Source organism: Puma concolor, chromosome D1 (assembly GCF_028749965.1).
Source record: "Puma concolor isolate L17-30 chromosome D1, mPumCon1.1.hap2, whole genome shotgun sequence".
Taxonomy (NCBI): Eukaryota; Metazoa; Chordata; class Mammalia; order Carnivora; family Felidae; genus Puma; species Puma concolor.
In genome coordinates, this window is record NC_141676.1 from 116,367,203 (window position 1) to 116,388,252 (window position 21,050).

The window sequence follows — 21,050 nt, forward strand, 5'->3', positions numbered from 1 at the left end:
AGGACTGAACCCAAATGGTACAAGACACCGGCGCTGGCAGCGGGTACGCAGAGACAGCACAGGTCTGGTAACAGTGCTTTGCTCGTGGGCAACACTGATTTCATTGTAAACATAATATACATTGTGTAAAATGATTGATATGATCTCACAGAAATCATATGATGCCAGGGGTACATAAAGCATTACACTTACAGGGATAGGAAACCACAGCTGAAAATAATGTTGAGAGAAACTCATATTCTGAGACTACATTAATGACACCATTTAAAACAGGTCTTGAGGGGCGCCTGGGTGGCGCAGTCGGTTGAGCGTCCGACTTCAGCCAGGTCACGATCTCGCGGTCCGTGAGTTCGAGCCCCGCGTCAGGCTCTGGGCTGATGGCTCAGAGCCTGGAGCCGGTTTCTGATTCTGTGTCTCCCTCTCTCTCTGCCCCTCCCCCGTTCATGCTCTGTCTCTCTCTGTCCCAAAAATAAATAAAAAAAATGTTGAAAAAAAAAAATTTTAAAACAGGTCTTGATACACTGATACTGGGACCTACTGGGTGGTATCAAATTAGAAATTCCCCATTAGTTTATTAAAGAGTCTCTATTTGCTGAAGAACTGCGCACTCATATTTAAAAGAAATTGTTTTAATGTCTGTTTTATTATTTATTTATTAAAAAAAATTTTTTTTAACGTTTATTTATTTCTGAGACAGAGAGAGACAGAGCATGACCAGGGGAGGGTCAGAGAGAGGGAGACACAGAATCCGAAACAGGCTCCAGGCTCTGAGCTGTCAGCACAGAGCCCCACGCAGGGCTCGAACTCACAGACCGCGAAATCATGACCTGAGCCGAAGTCGGCGACTTAACCGACTGAGCCACCCAGGCGCCCCTGTTTGTTTTATTTTTGAGAGAGAGAGAGAGACAAAGCTCAAGCAGGGGAGTGGCAGAGAGAGAGGGAGACACAGAATCCAAAGCAGGCTCCAGGCTCTGAGTTGACAGCACAGAACCTGATGTGGGTCTTGAACCAACAAACTGTGGGATAATGACCACACTTAACCAACACTTAACCGACACTTAACCAACTGAGCCACCCAGGTGCCCCTACTCACTCATATTTTTTTTAAAAAATTATTTTTACTTGAGAGAGAGAGAGAGAGAGAGAGAGAGAGAGAGAGAGAGAGAGAAAGAGAAAGAATCCCAAGCAGGCTCCATGCTCAGAGCAGAGCCCAACTTGGGGCTCGATCCCATGACCCTGGGATCATGACCTGAGCCGAAATCAACCAAATGAGCCTGGCCACAACCAAATGAGCCACCCAGGTACATTAAAAACATTTTTTTTCATATTTTTTTGTGTGAAAATATGCAGACTGAGCTTCTTTTACATTATTGTCTCTGAATAGCAATCTGTAATAGTTATATAAAACTCTAGTATTGATTTGGTAATTATCTACTGCGGCTTGGCAGACCTGGGGTAAAGGGAAAGGAAACTAGTATTTATTGACCAAAAAAGCTTCCCAGTAAGGTTCTCACCACATTCAGCTCTTAAAGCAGTATTAGGTCAATGTTTACTTGTGATGCAGGAAGTTGCCTAAGGGATTGCACTGAAGTTGTGAGACCGTCTACAGTAAGATGGGCACTGTTATTCCTCCTGAGAGATGAGTGCTAAGATGATCATTTTTATTCTAGCGATTTTAATATGTGACCCTTTCTATGAAATAATTAATAATTTATGAATACATAGACTTAAAAATATTCCTGGAGGATAACACAGCTGTTACCTTTGAGGGCTGTCATGAGGGAAAGAGTGAGAGAGGGTGAGGTCATATGTCCAGCGTAACGTCTGGCATACAGTAGGGCTCCAAGAATTCTTTCCTTTTCTTTGCTCTGGGGGCAGAGACCCCTCTTTCCTTTGCCCTGGGGGCACGTACCACTCCTTCTCCGACTCCACTTTTGTACAAGTTTTCTATGAACACTTGTTCATTTATTGATTATTGAAAATATGTTTTAACAAGTTTTTCATTGCAAGTGTTCATTAGGAATTGGAAGAACTTGAAGTCACGCAGGGCCTGATGTAAAATGATTGCCAAGTGTAGTCTGACAACCGAGATGGTTTAGATATTTGCAGAACTATTTAGCATCTGAAGCCTTGGCCAAAAACTAACGCCATAAGCTCATGGTATTTATGCAGTTGTATTAGTCATTGTGAGAATAAAGTGCCTTCTCCACCCCCCCATCTTTAATACAGTCTCACGATCTTCTCTTCATATTTTCTACTGAGAAACTCAGCTAATCCACATACACTAAAGACACGCAAACAGAAACACATAACCAAATATATTTATGAATTGCATACATAAACTGGATATATACAAATTAAGTATACACTAATATATACACTAATTAAATAGTATTATATGTATAAACTCTAATATACCCTATATAAACCAAATATATAACATCATAGTAAGCTACCTAAAGCAATCTCTACACTCATATCCATACCTGTATCAATAGCTCCATTATAACCGTGTTGACCAGGTGCTAGAATTCATGCTAGGTTTGTAAGAAGAATAAAATACAGTTCCTGCCATCATCAACATAATATTTTACGTGGTGAAGCAGATAAAGAAATACGTATTATAGGGTTTACACTGACAAAACAGAACTCTAACGCAGAGAAATAATAGTGGCCGGAAGAGCCCGTCTGTGTGTGGGGTGTGTGGATGAGGTCTTGTGCACAGGTGACAGTGCACCTGTACGATCAAGAGGAACTAGGAGGTGGCATGGCCGAGTGTGACTGCGGGCAGAGCCAAGCAGTTTGGGTTGGGCGGTTGTAACAGTAGAAGCTGAGTGTGAAGACGAATGGAGGAGCTGTCTACACTAAGCTGAGAGTGAAGATGAAGGGAGGAGAGGTCTACACTAAGCTGAGGGACTTTGGAACTTTATTCCAGAAGCAAATGAGCTGTAGGGAATATGAATGAGAGATGACCGCTTTTCTTTTGGAAATCTCAATTGGAAACTGGAAGAGACAGAAGCAAGCTGACTTCATTAAAGGTAAGACGATTATGCACCGAAGTCCACACCAGTGTTTCTCAAACTATACTGTGTGCACAGCTGGCCTGGGGGTGTGGGCACAATATGGATCCTGATGAGTCTGTCTGGGAGGCTGGAGCCTTTCCCAGCTGTCCAGGCTTCGGGTCTGCAGACCCCCCTTGCAGTAGTGAGGCCCAGGAGAGACACTAATCCCAGCAGGAAGGGTCTGAGCAGACAGCACATGGGGACAGGGGATAGCTGGGGAGGAGGGGAGAGGGCTGGGGGCCATAGCCTCTGGGGCAGCCGGGCAGGGGGGTACTGGCAGGCTCTGGGGAACATGGGACAGCTGAGGGAGGGCTGGGGGCCAGCAGCCTCTGGGGGCAGCCAGGGGGGCAGGTGGGTGGGCTGCGGGCCAGCAGGCTCTGGGTGGCAGGCTGCACAGGCAAAGGCAGCAGGGCATCTTTGAGGAAGAATTAATTTGGAAACAATTATCAAAATTCCATGGTGGGAGCAGTTTCACATAACCAGTGACTCACAGTGATTTTGCCTGTCCTAAGATAGCATGGTGAAGATTAATAAATTCATTTCCCGAAACACATGAGTGTTCTGTGGGGTACGGTACTGTCCCCAGTGACAGACTGTTACTAATCTTGTCCCACAGGCCTTGTGTTCTCAACGTTAGGCTTTGATCTGCTTTTTGTTGATAGCGATTTTCTCATCCTTTGAACAAAGTCTTCCCATGACCCTGTGCGCTCAGATGGCTCTCCACCAGCCGTCTCTCCTCCTCTCCACCCATCAAAATAAACCAAGATTTTAGCATCTCCTTCCAATTCCTCAGTCCCCTGTTGACATAGAGACATCCTGAACCGGCCAGCCCTCCCCCTACTGAGGGCGACCCCTCACGGGTGCTTCCCCCCTTCAGGGATTTGTCTTGTCCCCTTCTTTTATGTCAAATATCTCCCCACATAGAGACTCTTGCTGTCCCCACTTGAGCTCAAATGTCTTTATAGTGATGTCCTGCTCCCTCCCTCCCTGAGGCTGTCTTGCTGTCCTGACACGCCCTCCCTCGCTGCCTCCACTAGACCCTGGTGCTGACTTCCACCCCTCCCCAAAATGGCTTCCCTGAAAGGACTCTTGCCTTGTCACCGTCACCGATGACCTGTGAGATGGACACCTGGCATCCTGTTTTCCTCGAGCCTCATTCTCTCATCCTCAGGCCTCCTGTCCCCTGAGAGCCTCCTTCCCTTGGCTTCTGTGAGACCACTTTCTCCTGTTGCTCTTCTGACTCTGTGGAAGTCCCTCCTCAGACCCCTTCATTTCCCATTTAGTCTTTAAAATTTGCTTTTTCTATGCATAAAATGTATAATATGAGGATTACATTTATTCCAGGGTCCCCAGTAGTGATTGTGTGGGACGTACACAGCAGAGCATTTTGACACAGTTTGGATTCAGCGACTAGTTGTGGTAAAGGTAATGTGAGTGGTGGGGATTCAGACTCTGGACTCAGACTTCCTATGTTCAAATCCTGTCTGTGTACTTTCCAGCTTTGTGACTTTGGGAAAATTCCATGAGCTCTCTGTTCATTTCCTCATTTGTAAGATGGAGACCACAGTAGTACCTCCTTCATAAAACTGTTAGGGTTCAATGATGTATGTGCTTGAGGAACTTAGTCCAGTGCTCGGAAGTAATAAGTTCCAATTATTATTGTCTGTTAATAACAAATCTTACTATTCAATTTTGTCATAAAATGACCCTACACCAACTTTAACTTTCTACTTGTCATCTGATGACCCCAAGCCTTCCCAACCTTTTGTTTTTAATTTTAATTTTTCTCTTTGAGTAGCTTCAATTAATCTTTTAAAAAGGATTTAAGTACTGTGAGCCCATTTTTTACTGGTAGTCTGTACGTCACTTGTTCAGGACCCCTTGTGCCCAGTGAAGCATTTTCTGCATTTTCACATTTTGAAACCACTCAATGTGAGCGTGAGTGCAGGTGGTGACAGCCCCGGGGCTGGGAACCAGAAGCCCGAGATTCACTCATGTCCTGACTCCTCCACCTGCTCATCATGTGGCTTTGCTCAAAACCTAGCCCTCTGAACTTTAGTTTCTACAATTGAAAAAGGAAAATATCTGCTTACAGTTTAATATGCATATAAAAACATCCAAAAGTATGAATGGCAAAAATTTGTAGAGTACACATTTAGGAAGCACTCTGCAGATGTGAAATGTAGTCAAACTGCTTTATTTACAATCTTCCTCAGTGTTTCAGTGATGTAAATTGTGGTTATTGTCATAAAATGAGCTTATGTGCTGTCGGGCTTCAGGTCCTCCCTCCATCTGCACTCCCGGTTTCAAGTCTGTGATTGCCCAACTGTATTCCAATGGTTTTGGGGTCTTTCATGTCAAGTTTCAAAACTTTTCAGATAAAATGATTTTACCTCCTATCTTAATGGCACATTGAAAGGAATATCAAAACAAACAGTAACTGTCCTTGGAGACATACGTAACAACAACAAAACAGCCAGGAGCTGCAAGTGTCGCCTCTTTAAGCAAAAACAAAACTATGCCCCTTCTCGGTTCTAGCAGAATACTTTAAAGTTGGAAGAAAAATTGGCATGAAAAATAAGACAGGCTAGTTGTTGATGCAAGAACATTTTTGATGAGCACACTGGCTGTAAGAGGACAATAGTGGCTGATGAGTTCCCACCTGGTGTCTAAGCCGACTGTAATTGCGTTGGCTCTAAGGATGTGCTTATGGTTGGCTCAAATCTGGATTGTACATGACTGCCACTTTTTTGTGTTATGCATAATCAAGTGAATGAACAAGGAAGAATATGAAATCCACTTAACACATGCAGTTTAACCAGGAGGAAGATGACTCTGCCAGCACTAAGATTTATCTCTAACGGGTTTTCAATCAGCTAAAGTGGGAAGCTAATAATTTTGTATCAATTTACACTCTTCTTCCATGAGAAATGAGTTTGGGGTGGCTGGAGACCCTTTAACTTAGCATCCACAACTTGCCTGTGCAGAAACTTATGCATATGTATTTCATGTTCAATTTTTTTGATGCAGGAAGAATGTCATGAACTTTAAATGGGTCACGGTTTTCTTCTGCTTTTTTTCCCCCTTACCTTGTAATTTACTAAAATAGTGGGATGTTTTGCAAAGATCATGAAATAGAATTTTTTTGGTTTTAGTCACATATTTCTAATGTCCTTTTTTTGCAGAAAATCTTAAGTGTTCTTTCCCCAGCTGGAAGTGATATCTCTCATATACTTTTATTTTTGGCATGTTTCGCTTCCTGTTTTAGCTCATAGATACCTAAATGTGTTTTATTTTTCCTATTAGAATGTAAAACAGCCTTGAGAAAAGGTGCTTTATAGATTGCATTTCCAGTATCTTGAATGGGTACTTAAGAAAATAGAATATATAAATAAATCAATAAATATCTACTTTGAGTAACAACAACAACAAAATCCATAGTCCCTAAAAGTAGACAGAGATCCAGTGGAAAACATTCCTGAGTTGAGTAAAACACCCAACTCTGCTGTCTTCTGTCTACTGAGGAGGCTATGAGGTGGTGACTTTAGGTAACTGCTCATTCTAAGTGTTTTCATCTGTAAAATGAGAATACGTCCATCTCACAGAACTGATGAGAGGCTCTAAGTTATGAAATATACGTAAAGGTGTTTTGTGAATTCCAAAGCGCTAAATGTAAGAAACCAAACCATATTTGCAGGGGAATCTGGGGTTTTTAAAAGCTAATTCTCACATTTAACTTAGTTTGCAGTCCTCAGGAGAAATTAATGAGCTGTATGTACGTTAAGTGTATGGAAGAATGTCTGCCTCATAGTATGTGCTCAGGACACATTTGCTGAACTGAATTACTGTTAACCTCAATTACCCGAAGGGGTTCCCTTAGAGAGCGGAGGGAGTGGTGTGCCGACCTGGCACACAGGAATAGGAAACTAACAGTTAGCCCTGTGACTTGGTGATCGCTATTGGATTTGTACTCAGATTACGAGTCTACAGAGCTTTGGGTCCACGGCCGAAGAGAGCTGTTGTTTGAAAGAGCTGTTGAGGGTTTTACCTGGAGGAATCGGCAGGGACTCTTTCCTGAATTGCTCAACAGAAGTAGCACTTAGAAATTCCCTCTGAGATACCAGCTGCCAGAAATCTAAGAGCTGTCCAGAGGCAAGAAATACCTAAAATTTAGAGCGGTAAAGTGGTAAAGTGGATGTTGAAGCAGATGTCATTAGTGGTTTCTGCCAAAGGGAGGGGTACCAGTTGCTAAGATCTATTCCTTTATTTATCTTATTCAAAACAGTTGATTGAATGCCTACTTCGTGACAGCCATTATTTAGACAGAGGGATTCAGGTGAAGGTGAGGAGGATGAAAATCCCTATCACAGATAATAAAACTTCTTAGAAGTAGCTGGGGGAAGGTACTCTCTCCAGAGCTGGTGTCAGTGGACAACTCACTGGTGGTAGCAGGTACACCCCAGGACCCATGAGCAGCTGCTCTACAGACGCGCCTAGGGACTGAAACCAGAAGTCTCCCCACCATCCTGATGTGAAACATCCTAACGGAGGGGAGCGGGGGAATGATGATCATGGAGCTCTAAAAATAAACGTTTATTTTCCTAAAAGGGAAGTTATGGCTTGATCCCGTCAATTTACATTGATTAATGTCCCACATCTGGGTGCAGTTCTCTCTTACATTACGGATGACTTTCAAGCTTATACTGCAGCTAACTTTTCTTAAAGAGAAGGCAGACTAGAACTAAGCGTTGTTGCTGGAAAACCTGTAAATAAAGATACTCATGCTTTAAGAAGACGTCTAAAATAGTCTCTAAAAAGTTGGGTGACTCATTAGCAACATTCTCTTCCCATGGCCTCCTGCCATATCATGTTGACCTGCAGTGGCCTCCCTTGTACTTTTAGACATCAGCATTTAGTATTTATTGTGGTACCTTGAAATGATGCCAAAAGATCGAAGAGTGCATGAAAATATTTATAGGATGGAAATGTATGCTATAGACTCTAGAGTATCACTCTAAGAACTTGAATATGTTTGGGAAAAACGAGAGAATTGAGGTTAATTAAAAAAAATAAGAGTTTTCCTTTAAAAATTCGTCATTCAGAATGGTTTACTTCCATTTTATGGACTTACTGGTTATAGCTTCAGATGAAAAGCATGGACTCTGAGGTCAGCCTGCTTGGGTTTCAACGTCTTTTTTGGTATTTACCTTATAGTTTGATCTGTTGTGAGAATCAAGTAAATAATGCATGTAAAGCATTTAGTAGAGTGTCGTGCCTACATCCTAATAATCATATATAAATGCATATTTTCGTGATGTTATCATTCCTAGTCATTTACATCTAAGCATACATTTGTTAATTCCCTACCAGATACTTCAGGGAACGGATCATTCAGGGTTGTACCATCCTGCCCAGGAAACAATATTCTGCCAGTGATTGGCTGGTGGGGGGTGGTGGTGTTTAAAGGTTTGACCTCTTGGTCTCATTTTAGGACAGTTCTGAAAAGCCCTTCTAGGTTCAGAACAACCTGTCAGATTAGCTAAAGTCTCGTCTGTGACATGATTGACAATGGACCACCAGAAACCTAACCAAGTAAGATAACCTTAGGCAGCTGCTGTGCTGAACGTGGTATCTTTGCTAGAGTAGATTCACTGCTCTGCCTACATGGTGTGTGAGCCATTGATACAGTAAATGCATTCTGTTGCTTATTCATCAAGAAGGAAGATTAGAAACAGATGATATCACAAGAGAGGGTTAGCAGTATACAATATCTTATCCAAGGCTACATTAATTCTACTATTAGTCATAATTTAGTCCAAAGAGACATGGATTATCTGAACATTCTGCAGAAGACCACTGCTTCCCTATATTAATAATGTTATGTTAATGGGATCAGATGAACAAGAATTGGCAAGTATTCTGAAAGCTCTGGAAAAATATTTCTGCTCCAGAAGGCAGGAAAAGGCAGGAAAAACCACACATGTTTTTCTAGAGAAATTCAGGGACATGACACATTAGTAGAGTTTTTAGGGATCTAGTGGTCCAGGTTTACCTTCATGTGCCTTCCAGAATATGGGACAGTTATGTCACCTTGTACTTCCTACTCCCACAAAGTTTGGTAGGGCTCTTTGGATTTTGTAGTCAACACATTCTCCACTAGGCGTTACTTTAATGCTCAATGTATTTAGTGAAATGAATGGATTCTCTCCCTGAGAGGGACTCAGGTCAAGGTCAAGAAAGGACACTGTAGCTGGTCTAGTTTGCAGTACGAGCAGTTCTGCTACTTGGGCTACATGACACAGCAGATCCCACACTTCCAGAGGTATCTGGTAAAGAAAGATGGTGTTTGGAGTTTCTGGAAGACCAAATAGAGAAACACATGCAGACCTATACAGTTCTGGAGTAAGGACAAGCCTTATATAGCTCACAACTACCACACACCATTCAAACAGCTCCTGGCTCCTGGGCTCTAAAACAAATTGAGCATCACACCTGGGGCCTAAGTGGCCATGAGTCCAGCAGTGCCCATCATGATTTGGATGCTGCCAGATACACCAAGTCATAAGATCAGGGGAATGAGAAGCCTTCTGTGGTATGATGGCAGTGGTACATCTTAGGGCCTGTGCACAAGACACAGGTAGGCTTACATGAACAAGTGGCCCGGACACTGATCACGTACCACTACTGATGCTTTTTTTCAGCCTAAATTTATATATGGAGGTATATAACACAGGGAGGGTTCCCTGTGACAAGATGATGAAGGAAAAGTGGTGGAACCAGTGTCACTGAATGCCTGTGTGATTCTCACAAAAACTTATGTGATTAAAAACTACAAATCAGAATAAAGGATGAGTGGCAACATATTTTATTTTTATATTTACTAAAAGTAATTGCAGTATAGAGCCTCATGTACTCAGATGCATCAAAGCTCTTGAATAGATAATAATGGTGATTTTCCGTAAAGTGGATGAATAGGACCTTAAAAAAAATGGTTGCTGATTGCCTGACTTGTGCCATATAAAATATATTTCCTGTTGCTAGGTGTCAGATGAGATAGACTATATGGCCAGTGATGTGTGCTATTTTAGGTGTTTGCCAATTATTTAAAAGCAGACTAGTAATGCAACTGAACTGGGATAGATGAAGGCAACACAAATCTGGATGTGGAAAAAAGGGACAAAGAGAATTATGATGTTTTAAATTCAGTTAATATAAACTCACAAGAAGGCTACATGTGGTAGGGGCTACAAAAAGATTACACAATGATTCCTGTCTCAGCGATATGATAATCATTGTGTGCTTGACATCCTTATCTTAAAGTCTAGAAGTTATTTATAGCAGAGCACTTATCATGTAAATGGTTCCCTCTCACCTCTCCATCTACAAATGCCAACTGTCCCTGCCGGTTGGGTCATTCACCTTATTTTCCAGAGTCTGTCCTTTTAGCTCTGGGAACTCCTATTTGTTCACTTTCTTCTGTTGGCTTTTCAGGAAATCTGCAAACTGATAATTCTCCATCATACTCAGCTTCTCCTATTTGCTACAATAAATGCAAATAGATATTTAAGAATTGGCTCCCAAGCCAAGGACACAGTGCTCCCATCAGGTCTGAAACATGGCAAGACTTAACTACCCGAGGAGCCTCCTGTAATCCTTATACTCCAGGATGTCAATTCATTTCTACTTTTTCCTTGGTACTGCCATTATTTTTTTCATGTTTCATGATGTTTTATTTAGAGAAGTAAGTGTGAAGAGTCAAAAGGCATCTGGTTCTCAAGCTTCGGGCAAAGGCTTGAGGCTGAAATGTAAATTCTGTACTTTGCTTGTGGGTCAGCCAACTCAGACTCTCCAGGCCCTCACGGGTTGGTCATTCTAAAGGCCACATGCCATCTTGTGAGACTATCTATTTTCTGTCCAGCATGACTTTCTTCCCCCCTTTCTTGCTCCCATCTGAATCCCAAGGTCAGGGAGTGTGGCCTGGATCAGGGATGACCTTTCTATGATAGGTCTGGTAATGGTTTCCCTACTCTTTCAGATAAAAATAATAATTGGTGATTGTGACCTTTGTAAAGATAATGTTTCTGTTAGAGGGTCAGCCCCAAATCTTTTATTGCTAAGTGTTTTCACTCATGGTGTTCTTACCAGGAGCAGCTAATGGCCTGTCACCGACTGTCACTGTGGTCCCTTTCTAAATCCCTTAGTCTCCAGAAGCCATCATGAGTTATCTTCAGAAAATTGTAGGGATAAAAACCTTCCATGTGTAAAAATACTCACGGGAGGTGACACAGAAATGCAAACCACAATGGCAGTAATTCTAGGTTTTCAGCGTGCCCACAGCCAGACACAGCTTCAGAGTTACTCAAAACATTGATGAGAATGTATTTTAATACTCCAGGCTAACTACTGTAGGTAGATCTGGTCACCAAATAGCCAAGCAAAAGATGTAATAATTCTGTAAAACCTGCATGTCTTTTGCATTCCTGCCTCTGCCCTATCCTCACCCCCTCCTCTTTTCCTTGTCACTTGTACTGAGGAGAATGTCAAGGCAGAGAAATTAAGCTCAGGTTATGAGGAAGCAGGGGCAAAACAGAATTTGGCCTTCTCTGGTGGCATCCTGCTCCTAAATCAAAGACCCTGCTGTCCACTTAGTCCTTTGGAACTCCTGTGGAGCCTTCACCAGGCTCACCCAACCATCACCAAAACTTAGAGGTCCATCTCCTACTGAACACTGGCCCCTTCCCTCCCTTGCTTCTCTCACTATTCTTTCAGTCTTTGCTGTCAACATCATTCTTTACAAAATGGTGTTTCCTAAATCTAGAATACCCTTCCTTCATCACTTGATTAGCGTTTCCTTCTCCCATGAGAGTAGCCACTCTTGGGGGCAGGGGCTGTGAATGAGTATGTCACTTCTTGCCTGAGTCTGTAAGAATGACTGGGTGCTTCCCAGCAGGTGTTTGCAACAGGTCAGAGGCATAGGTGAGCACTGAGCAGTGTGGGAGGCTTAGGAGGTTACTGCCATTCTTTCGTGGAGGCTGGACCAGTGAGCAGATGGACACGTTTAGAGGACAACAAGGAGCTCTGGGCAGGAGTCTATCTAGTTTGGGGAAATGGCAGAAATAAAGTTGGAGTAGATTCTGTAATCATTTATGCCATGCCAAACACGTTTACTTTTTCCTAATTAAAACTCAGTGTTTGTCCATCATTTTTAACTGTGTTTCTCAATCTTGAGTAATATAGAAATTCATTTATAGGGAAATATTTTTCAATGACTTCCACTGTTGATTTAAATAATATGGTATTTCTTAAATATGTACACACATGAAATTATAATCCCTTCTTACTTGAGCTTTTTTAGGACTATCAAACACATATTTACAAATTAAAACAAAACTACAAGTTTTATAAAAGTTAAATTAATGAGAGGAATTTAAGCAGTAGGTGGTCATTGTAAAAGTAAATTGCTACTTTAAGCTTAATAGTAGAAAGATGTACTTGCTGGAATCTCTCTATGTATATATGTATTTATTCATTTTTTGAGCCTCAACGGACCATTCTTTTATTATCACCATTGCCGGTGACATTAATATCCTTTTTAGCAAGGCTCTGGCTCCTGATACATTATTCTGTTGGGCCAATCAATGGAATATTATATACATATAAAAACCAAGTAAGTAAGAAGAAAATTAAAAAAAATTAATAACCATTTACAGAACATTTTTTCTGCATATTTAACCATCAGTTATTTAGAACAAGTCAGGATCTTCCCAAGCAGCTGCTTTAAGAGATTATGCCACTCAGTGCTATAGAGCAGGTATATTTGTGTTCAGAAATCTCTACTACCACAAGCCACGTGGCAGACTGAGTCCAAGACTTTCAACTGTATCACAGTAAAACCCTTGTCCATACCCTGTAACATGACTGGTACCTATTCATGAATAACATACTGAGTGTGCCAAGGTTTTTCCCTCATTAGATCCTAATAATTAGATAAATTACTATGGGGCACCTGGGTGGCTCAGTTGGTTATGTGTCTGACTTCTGATTTCGGCTCACGTCATGATCTCACGGTTTGTGAATTCGAGCCCCACGTCAGGCTCCTCACTGACCGTGTGGAGCCTACTTGGGATTCTCTCTCCCTCTCTCTCTCTGCCCCACGCCCACTTGCATGTACACACTCTCTCTCTCAAAATAAGTAAACAAACAAAAAAATTAAATATATTACTATGACATACCATGACTATTTCCTGTTAAAATATCAACTTATTAAGGAGTTTAGTTAAAATGATTTTCAATACAAAGTATCTTAATGCAACAAGATCACTTTAGAAAGTAATAAAAAGTATAAATGTACAATGGCTTAAGTGGAAAAATTAGATTAGTTTGTCAGTCTCTGTTTCTCCAGGTATATTTTAAGCATTTTGAGATTAGGGATAGTGATTTTCACCAATTTCAAATTCAAGCACTCAGCAAATACTTAGTGAAAGCCAATTATTCATCAAATTTATAATATAGAAATATCACCCTAAAACAAAATAGACACTTGGAAGAGGGTGCAGTAGGAGGACCCTAAGTTCACCTCGTCCTATGGATATGAACAGATGACACGCACATCAGGGTGAATAACCTGGACAATAACCAAAGACCTGGCAGAGCAAATTCTACAACTAAAGGTAGAGAATGTTTGGTTTTGAAAGTGAGGGGGGATGAATTTTGTGAGTTCTTACACCAGCAGGACTTAACATCTGGAACTTAAAAAACTCAGTAGGTTTGGCTCTGGGAGAACCCAGAGGGTCTTAGGAAGCTGATCCCCCATCCTCAGAGACAGCACAACAAACAGTCTCTGGAGATACAGCATAGAAGCATCAGTTTGAAAAATGCCTGAGGCAGATGAGAGGGAGAGTGATTTACTCACTTCAGAGCATGTCTAGGAGAGACCCTCTGGGAGCAAAGGAGCTGGCAGGTGCCATTCCCCCCCCCCCCCCCCACCTCCCATCATAAACATGCAGCTACCTGCAGGAACCAGCAGCGCCAACGCTCACTACCTAACTTGATAACACCAAGCCCCAACCTCTGTGCTTCGGTGCATCTGCCCTTTCAGTCAGGCTTGTCTCGGTCCCAGGGCTGCAGGTCCTATCCTCCAGAAGACCTGCATAAACCTGGCCAAAGCACATCTCCTGACTGGTGCCTTTTGCAGGGCCTTGGTTCTGGCAGTAGCTGTGGTGGCAGGTCTCATTGCACAAGCAGACCAGAACACACCTTGTTAAAACACATCGCACCCAGCTGGGGACCAAACACTGCCCACAAAAGGCAAAGAAAGCCTCTAAAGACAGCTAGCCTGAAGGAAAAAAGAGGCCAGGACTCAACCGCAGAACACACGCAACACATATAGGAGACACTACCTGAAGCTCCAGGTTCTGGGGAACAGGGGACACTGCTCTGCAGGGCACTACAGGCCTTCTTTTCCTAAGACCATTACTTTCAAGAGCAGGAAATGTAGCTGACCTTAACACACAGAAACAGATACAGAAAGTTACACAAAATGAGGAAACAGAGGACTATGTCCCAAATGAAAGAACAGGACAAAACCATAGCAAGAGACCTAAGCACAACAGATATAAGTAACGTGCCTGATAGAATTTAAAATAATGATCATAAATATACTCACTGGACTGGAGAAAAAAGGGGAGGACATCAGTGAGACCCTTAACAGAGAGTTAAAAAAGAACCAATCAGAGATGAAGAACACAACACATGAAATTAAAAACACTTGATGGAATAAATAGCAGGCTAGAAGAAGCAGAGGAAATGTATTAATGACCTAGGAGACAGTAATGGCAAGTATTCAAGCTCAGCAGTGAGAAAGAAAAAAATATGCAAACTGAGAACAGTTTCAGGGAACTCAGTGACTCCATCAAGCACAATAACACCCACATTACAGGGATCCCAGGAAAAGAAGAGAGAGAAAAGGGGGCAGAAAATGTATTTGAAGAAATAATAGCTGGAAACTTCTGTAATCTAGGGAAGGAAACAGACATCCAGATCCAGGAGGCACAGAGATATCCCCAACCAAATCAACCCAAGGAAGTCCACAGCAAGACACACAGTAATTAAAATGGCAAAAAGTAGTGATAAAGAAAAGAATTTAACAGCAGCAAGAGACAAGAAGACAGATACATATAAGGGAAACTCCACCATGCTATCAGTGGATTTTTCAGTAGAAACTTCATAGGCCAGAAGGGAGTGGCAGGATATATTCAAAGTGCTGAAAGGGAAAAATCTACAGCCAAGAGTACTCTGTCCAGCAAGGCTATCATTCAGAATAGAAGGAGAGATAAAGAGTTTCCCAGACAAACAAATACTAGAGGAGTTTATGACCACTAACTAGCCCTACAAGAAATATGAAAGGGGATTCTTTGAGTGGAAAAGAAAGACCATAAGTGAGAGTATGAAAAGTAGAAACGCAAAAGTATAAAAATAAGTATTCCTGAAAAAAATCAAAGGATCCATAAAATAAAAGGATGTAAAATATGACACCATATACCTAAATTGTGGGGTGGGGGTGGGGAATAATAAGTGGGTTAAACTTAAGTGACCATCAAATACAGATTGCTATATGTAGAAGAAGTTATATACAAATCTAATGGTAACCACAAACCAAAAACCAGTAATAGATATGCAAAGAATAAAGAAAAAGGAATCCAAGTATACCACTAAAGGAAGCCAACAAACCATGAAAGAGAGCAAGACAAGACAGGGTCAGAGAAAAACTACAAAAACAACCATGAATATGTAACAAAATGGCAATAAATATAGCTGTCAACAATCACTTTGAATGTAAGTGGGCTAAACACTCAAAAGACACAGGGTGACAGAGTGGATAAAAAAAATAACACCCATCTATATGCTGCCTGCAAGAGATTCACTTCAGACCTAAAGACGCCTGCAGATTGAAAGTGAGGGGATGGAAAAAACATCTACCATGCAAATGGAAACGAAAAGAAAGCCAGGGTAGCAACACTTATATTGGGCAAGCTAGATATTAAAACAAAGACTGTAACAAGAGACAAAGAAGGACATTATATTTTAATGAAGGGGACAATCCAACAAGAAGATCTAATATATGTAAATATTTATGCACCTAACAGAAGCACCCAAATACATAGTCAATAACAAACATAAATGAAATACTTGATAGTTATGCCACTACAGTAGAGGATTTACCACCCCATTTAATCAATGGACAGATCATCTGAACAGAAAATCAACAAAGAAACAACGGATTCGAAAGACACTCTGGACCAGATGGATTTAACAGATATATTCAGAACATTTCATCATAAGACAGCAGAATACACATTCTTTTCAAATGCACGTGGAACATTCTCCAGAAAGATCACATACTAGGCCTCAAAACAAATCTCAACAAATTGAAAAAGATCAAAGTTATACCATACATCTTTTCTGACCATGATGATGTGAAACTAGAAATCAACCACAAGAAAAATCTGGAAAGAGCACAAATACATGGAGGTTATAAACAGCATGCTATTGAACAATGAATGGTTCAACCAGGAAATCAAAGAAGAAATAGAAGCTTACATGGAGACAAATGAAAATGAAAATATAATAATCTAAAACCTTTGGGATGCAGAAGTAGTTCTAAGAGGGAAGCACATAGGAATACAGACCTAGCTGAAAAAGCAAGAAAAGTCTCAAATAAATAACATAACCTTACACCTAAAGAAGCTAGAAAAAAGAACAAACAAAATGTAAAACCAGCAGAAGGAGGGAAATATTAAAAAATTAGAGCAGAAATAAATGGAACAGAAACTTAAAAAAAAATACAACATATCAATGAGAGCAGGAAACTGTTCTTTGAAAAGACTGACAAAATGAAGATGTATTCACTTTTGGTTCTTTCAGGTGCTCAAAGGATGTTAAGCTGGAGATATCCTGCTCTGATCCCTATGACCCATGTGTAGATCCATGTAGGAGTAGGACAGACACCTGGCTTGACTTTGCTTAACAAATTTGAGCTCTTTGGAAGTGTAAATTTCCCTAAATGTATATATATCTTTTACTTTCCTTTCACACATTAAGTTTTTGGGCACACTTTTTGGGAAGGAGACAACTTATGTAGACTTAGAATTTGTTGCTGCAAATTTGACAGAAAACAGAGGAAAAGTGCATTTATCAGAGGAGTACACATATAGTAGGAAGAGAAAAACATTAAGAAATGGAACTTGGGGAATTCCCCTTTATTCTTTAAACTTAAAAAAAATCGTATTTTTTTTTTCAGTGAAGAAAATTTGGAAAATAGCAGAAGGTAGGAAAAATTACCTATATATCTACAACTTCAAACGCAACCATTTTAACGTGGCTTTGTATAGGGGCACCTGGGTGGCTCAGTAGGTTAAGTGTCTCACTTTAGCTCAGGTCATGATCTCGCAGTTCCTGGGTTTGAGCCCCATGTCGGTCTCTGTGCTGACAGCTCAGAGCCTGGAGCCTGCTTCAGATTCTGTGTGTGTGTGTCTCTCTCTGTGCCCTTCCCCCTCCCCCACTCATGCTCTGTCTCTTTCTCTCTCAAAAATAAATAACATTAAAAAATTTTTAAGTAGCTTCTAGCATTTTCTTCTAGCACTTTCCCCCTACATTGAAAGATTTTTTTGATATTTAACTCCATATGGAGTGTGGGCAATAATATGTAAGGAACAGATGGAGGAAGGGGAGCCTCTGAAGACAACAGGGAGGTTAAGAGAGCAGAAGCAGGTAAAGAACTGGTAGAGAGTGTCACTGGAGAAGCTAAGGAAAAAATTTCAGCTGGTCAATACTGCCAGGACTGCTACTGAAAATGCTTTTATTGGATAAGTAGGAAGACTTCAGTGATCTTAGGTAGAGCAATTTTATGTAAAAGATGACTGTAAGGCTCCATTTAGAGTCACTTAAATCTGCAGCCTATCTTCATTAAAATAAATATACCTTCCGCACATACTGTTTTGTTCAGTCATAAAATGCACGAACATCCAAAGAGACTAACGGCCTACTGAAGAACCATAAACAAAAACTGTAGAGAAGATGAATACGTTACAAATCTTTGCCAGAAAAAAAAACAAAAACACCGCAAATAATACATAATACTAGTTAACCATTTCATGCCTACCATTGCCTCAATTTTTCTGGATATTATTTTAAGTTTCTGTATACGTTCTCAAGGGAGAACACCACTTTGTGGACATAGTGGTTCTGAAGGAGAGCTCCACAGATCCTTTGTTCATCATGTAAATCACACGAAACCAGGAATAATGTTTTTCATGGCAAATCAAACTGTCAGATTAAAAAAAACACTAATGTATAATTTTAAAGTGCATCAACACATAGGAATTTTGTTACAAGGCACAGACTGATGAGTTTTTCGATTCCACTCTTCAAAGTGTGGAAAACTTTAATTTATTAATTTGAATAACATGTTCTCATCTCTTTGGGTTAAAAAAACCCTTGATAACAAGCTAAGAACCTCAACTACAGGATTTCATTACCTCTTTGACTCTTGCTTTGAAGATATACTAATTGCTTCTTGTCCTTTTCTTGTTTAAAAAAGACCAAGAACACTTTTATAAGTGAGCGCATTTTACTCATTTTTTCATAATCCATATTTTATTATCATATGCACTGTGCAGATTTATTCCCCTGGCCATACTAGGGAGTATTCTGACCTCCATATCACTATGACCCCAACATCTCTCTCAGATGGAAAAAAGACAATTGGACAGGTTATTAATTGTGCATGACTCAGAAACAAAACAAAAACCAAAAGATGTTTGTGATGCTTGATACGTTTCCCTAAATAACGTTTTCTTGGTACATACATTTTTCCAACTATTTGTTTTATTATATATTTTGAAAATACTTCAACCATTTGAAGCAAAATTGGAAAACATGTTGTTTTCTCAAATATAGGTATGTGAGTCTAAGGTGCTTGGACTGGCTGGAATGGAGGAAAAGCATAGATATGTAGTATGAACTTGCCTTTTTAAGAAATTGATGACTTTTTTGCCTTGATGACACATTTATAATTTTGTCATTTATGTTATTTTTAGAAAACAACAGGAGCTGGAAAACTATTAAGAATATGGAGACTCATGACTAAGGTGGTGGTCTGTGGGCCTATCAAGGAAGATGATATCGGGGTACTTTGGGAATGCATCCCACTTGTCTAGCTTCACGAAGGGTACAGAAGTAAAAGGTTATAATAGGGTTATAATAGGGTTTTTTTTTTCCTTCCCTTCCCTCCCCTCCCCTTCCCTTTCTTTTCCTTTCTTTCTGCCTTCAATGACTCAATCTTTAAAGAGTACTACCCTACTATCATTTGAGAGTTTTAGGTACATACATTATTTTATAAAAAACAAAAATAAATTTTAGAACTAAGTTCTCTAGAAGTTGAGGAGAAAGAGATCAGTGCATATGAGAGTGTTTCTCAAACTTCATTACGGTGGCTTATCTTCACTTGGATCTAGATTCCAGAGGGATGAGTAGACGCATTGGTGAGAGGGAGGCAGGGCACACAGGCTGAAAACAGACTCTGCTGACTCACTGCTCCTCTCTCACCCATTGCTGCCGACCATGGGCAGCTGGTCGATGTCCTGTCATGTTAAAGTGGGCAGAGTGTTTTTCTGCCATCATCCCAAGCCCTGACTGTGGGTTTTTGTTCCAAGAAAGTGGTGGGATTTTGAGTGTGGAATTGACATAAGCCTATATATAAATGGAATAGTGTTAAAGAGGTGGAAGCCCATGCCATTGAAATTGCTTTTGCTCTTCGGGTATGTGCATTTTCACAAATGATGCTGACATCTATTACAAACATTTCTAAATACATATTTAAATATATTTTGTATAAATAGATATGGTCAAGACATTGTGATGAAAGTTATTATCTGGTGGCTGGTGATAATACTTCTTACCAGTTTTTTACCTCTCTGAAAGTTTCTATAAATTAAGGATGAAATTTTTAAAAACTACCAGGGAAAGTGATGTCAGCAAACAAGATGGAGTGGGTAACTCCAAAAGCCCATCCCTCATGGAAATAACAAAAAATAAAGCAAAACCTCTCAAAAGCAATTCTGTCAGAACTCTGGAAAACAGCCAAAGGTTGACAGAAAGCAAGCAAATGTGGTACAAAAAAGGTGGTGGTGGGGAGTGCAACTTACACATAAGGAAAACTTTGTGGAATTTTGCTTGCTCTTGCCTCACTTCCCTTCCTGGCCTAGTGATGATCTTGAAGATAGGAGCCTGAGTTCCCAGGGTAGACCCCGGTCTCTGGTTCTGGAAGGAGCAGAAAAGATAATATCCTCAAAGAACTGTGTTTTGTCTGTTTTGACCCATCTGGAGACTATCTGAAGGGCTGGTGTAGGGTGGTTGCTTCTGTTCCACCTGACTTCGAGCTCTGTCACAGTGAAAGAGTGGCTATGTAGAGGGCATTCCTTGGAAACACTGTAAGGCAAATGAACAAATGTGCTACTTCTGGGGCAGAGACTGAATTTGAGGCAAAACAAACAAACCAACCAACCAACACAAAACACCTGACACTCCAACAGTCTAGAAAGAGAAACTGGGGAGAGAGTTTCTTTGGGAGATTAGGGTATTGCAAAGTGTCTGCATACACCAGGGAATCTAGAAAGCCATGTGCATGCCCAGGGCAGAATGCATGCCCAGAAAGACCAGAGAACACCTGGAGCTTTCACCTCTCACAAAGTGCAGGCTAATGCAGAGCTGTAAATAGCCTGGCTACACACTAAACTTAGACAACTAATCTGCAAACGTTGGGAGAGGTTCTTTTTTCTTTCATTTCCTTTCCTATCTCTTTCAGCCTTTCCCTTTCCTTCCTCTCATTTAGGTATTCGAGACAACCTCCACAACACTAGCTGACTACAAGCCAAAAGAACAGAGAGACTTCAGAGACTACACCCAACAAAGAATACAGACTTTACAAAA

At 40.8% G+C, this 21,050-nt stretch overlaps 1 long non-coding RNA gene across 2 annotated transcripts in view; it reads right to left on the reverse strand.

Moving 5' to 3' along the window:
* LOC147577015 (uncharacterized) overlaps positions 1-20,381 on the reverse strand; it is a 71,337-nt gene extending 50,956 nt beyond the window's left edge. For both annotated transcript variants that reach the window (XR_015241396.1, XR_015241395.1), the window contains exon 1: positions 20,267-20,381. This is a non-coding gene — a long non-coding RNA (uncharacterized LOC147577015). The remainder of the gene's footprint in view (positions 1-20,266) is intronic.
* Between the last annotated feature and the right edge of the window lie 669 nt (positions 20,382-21,050).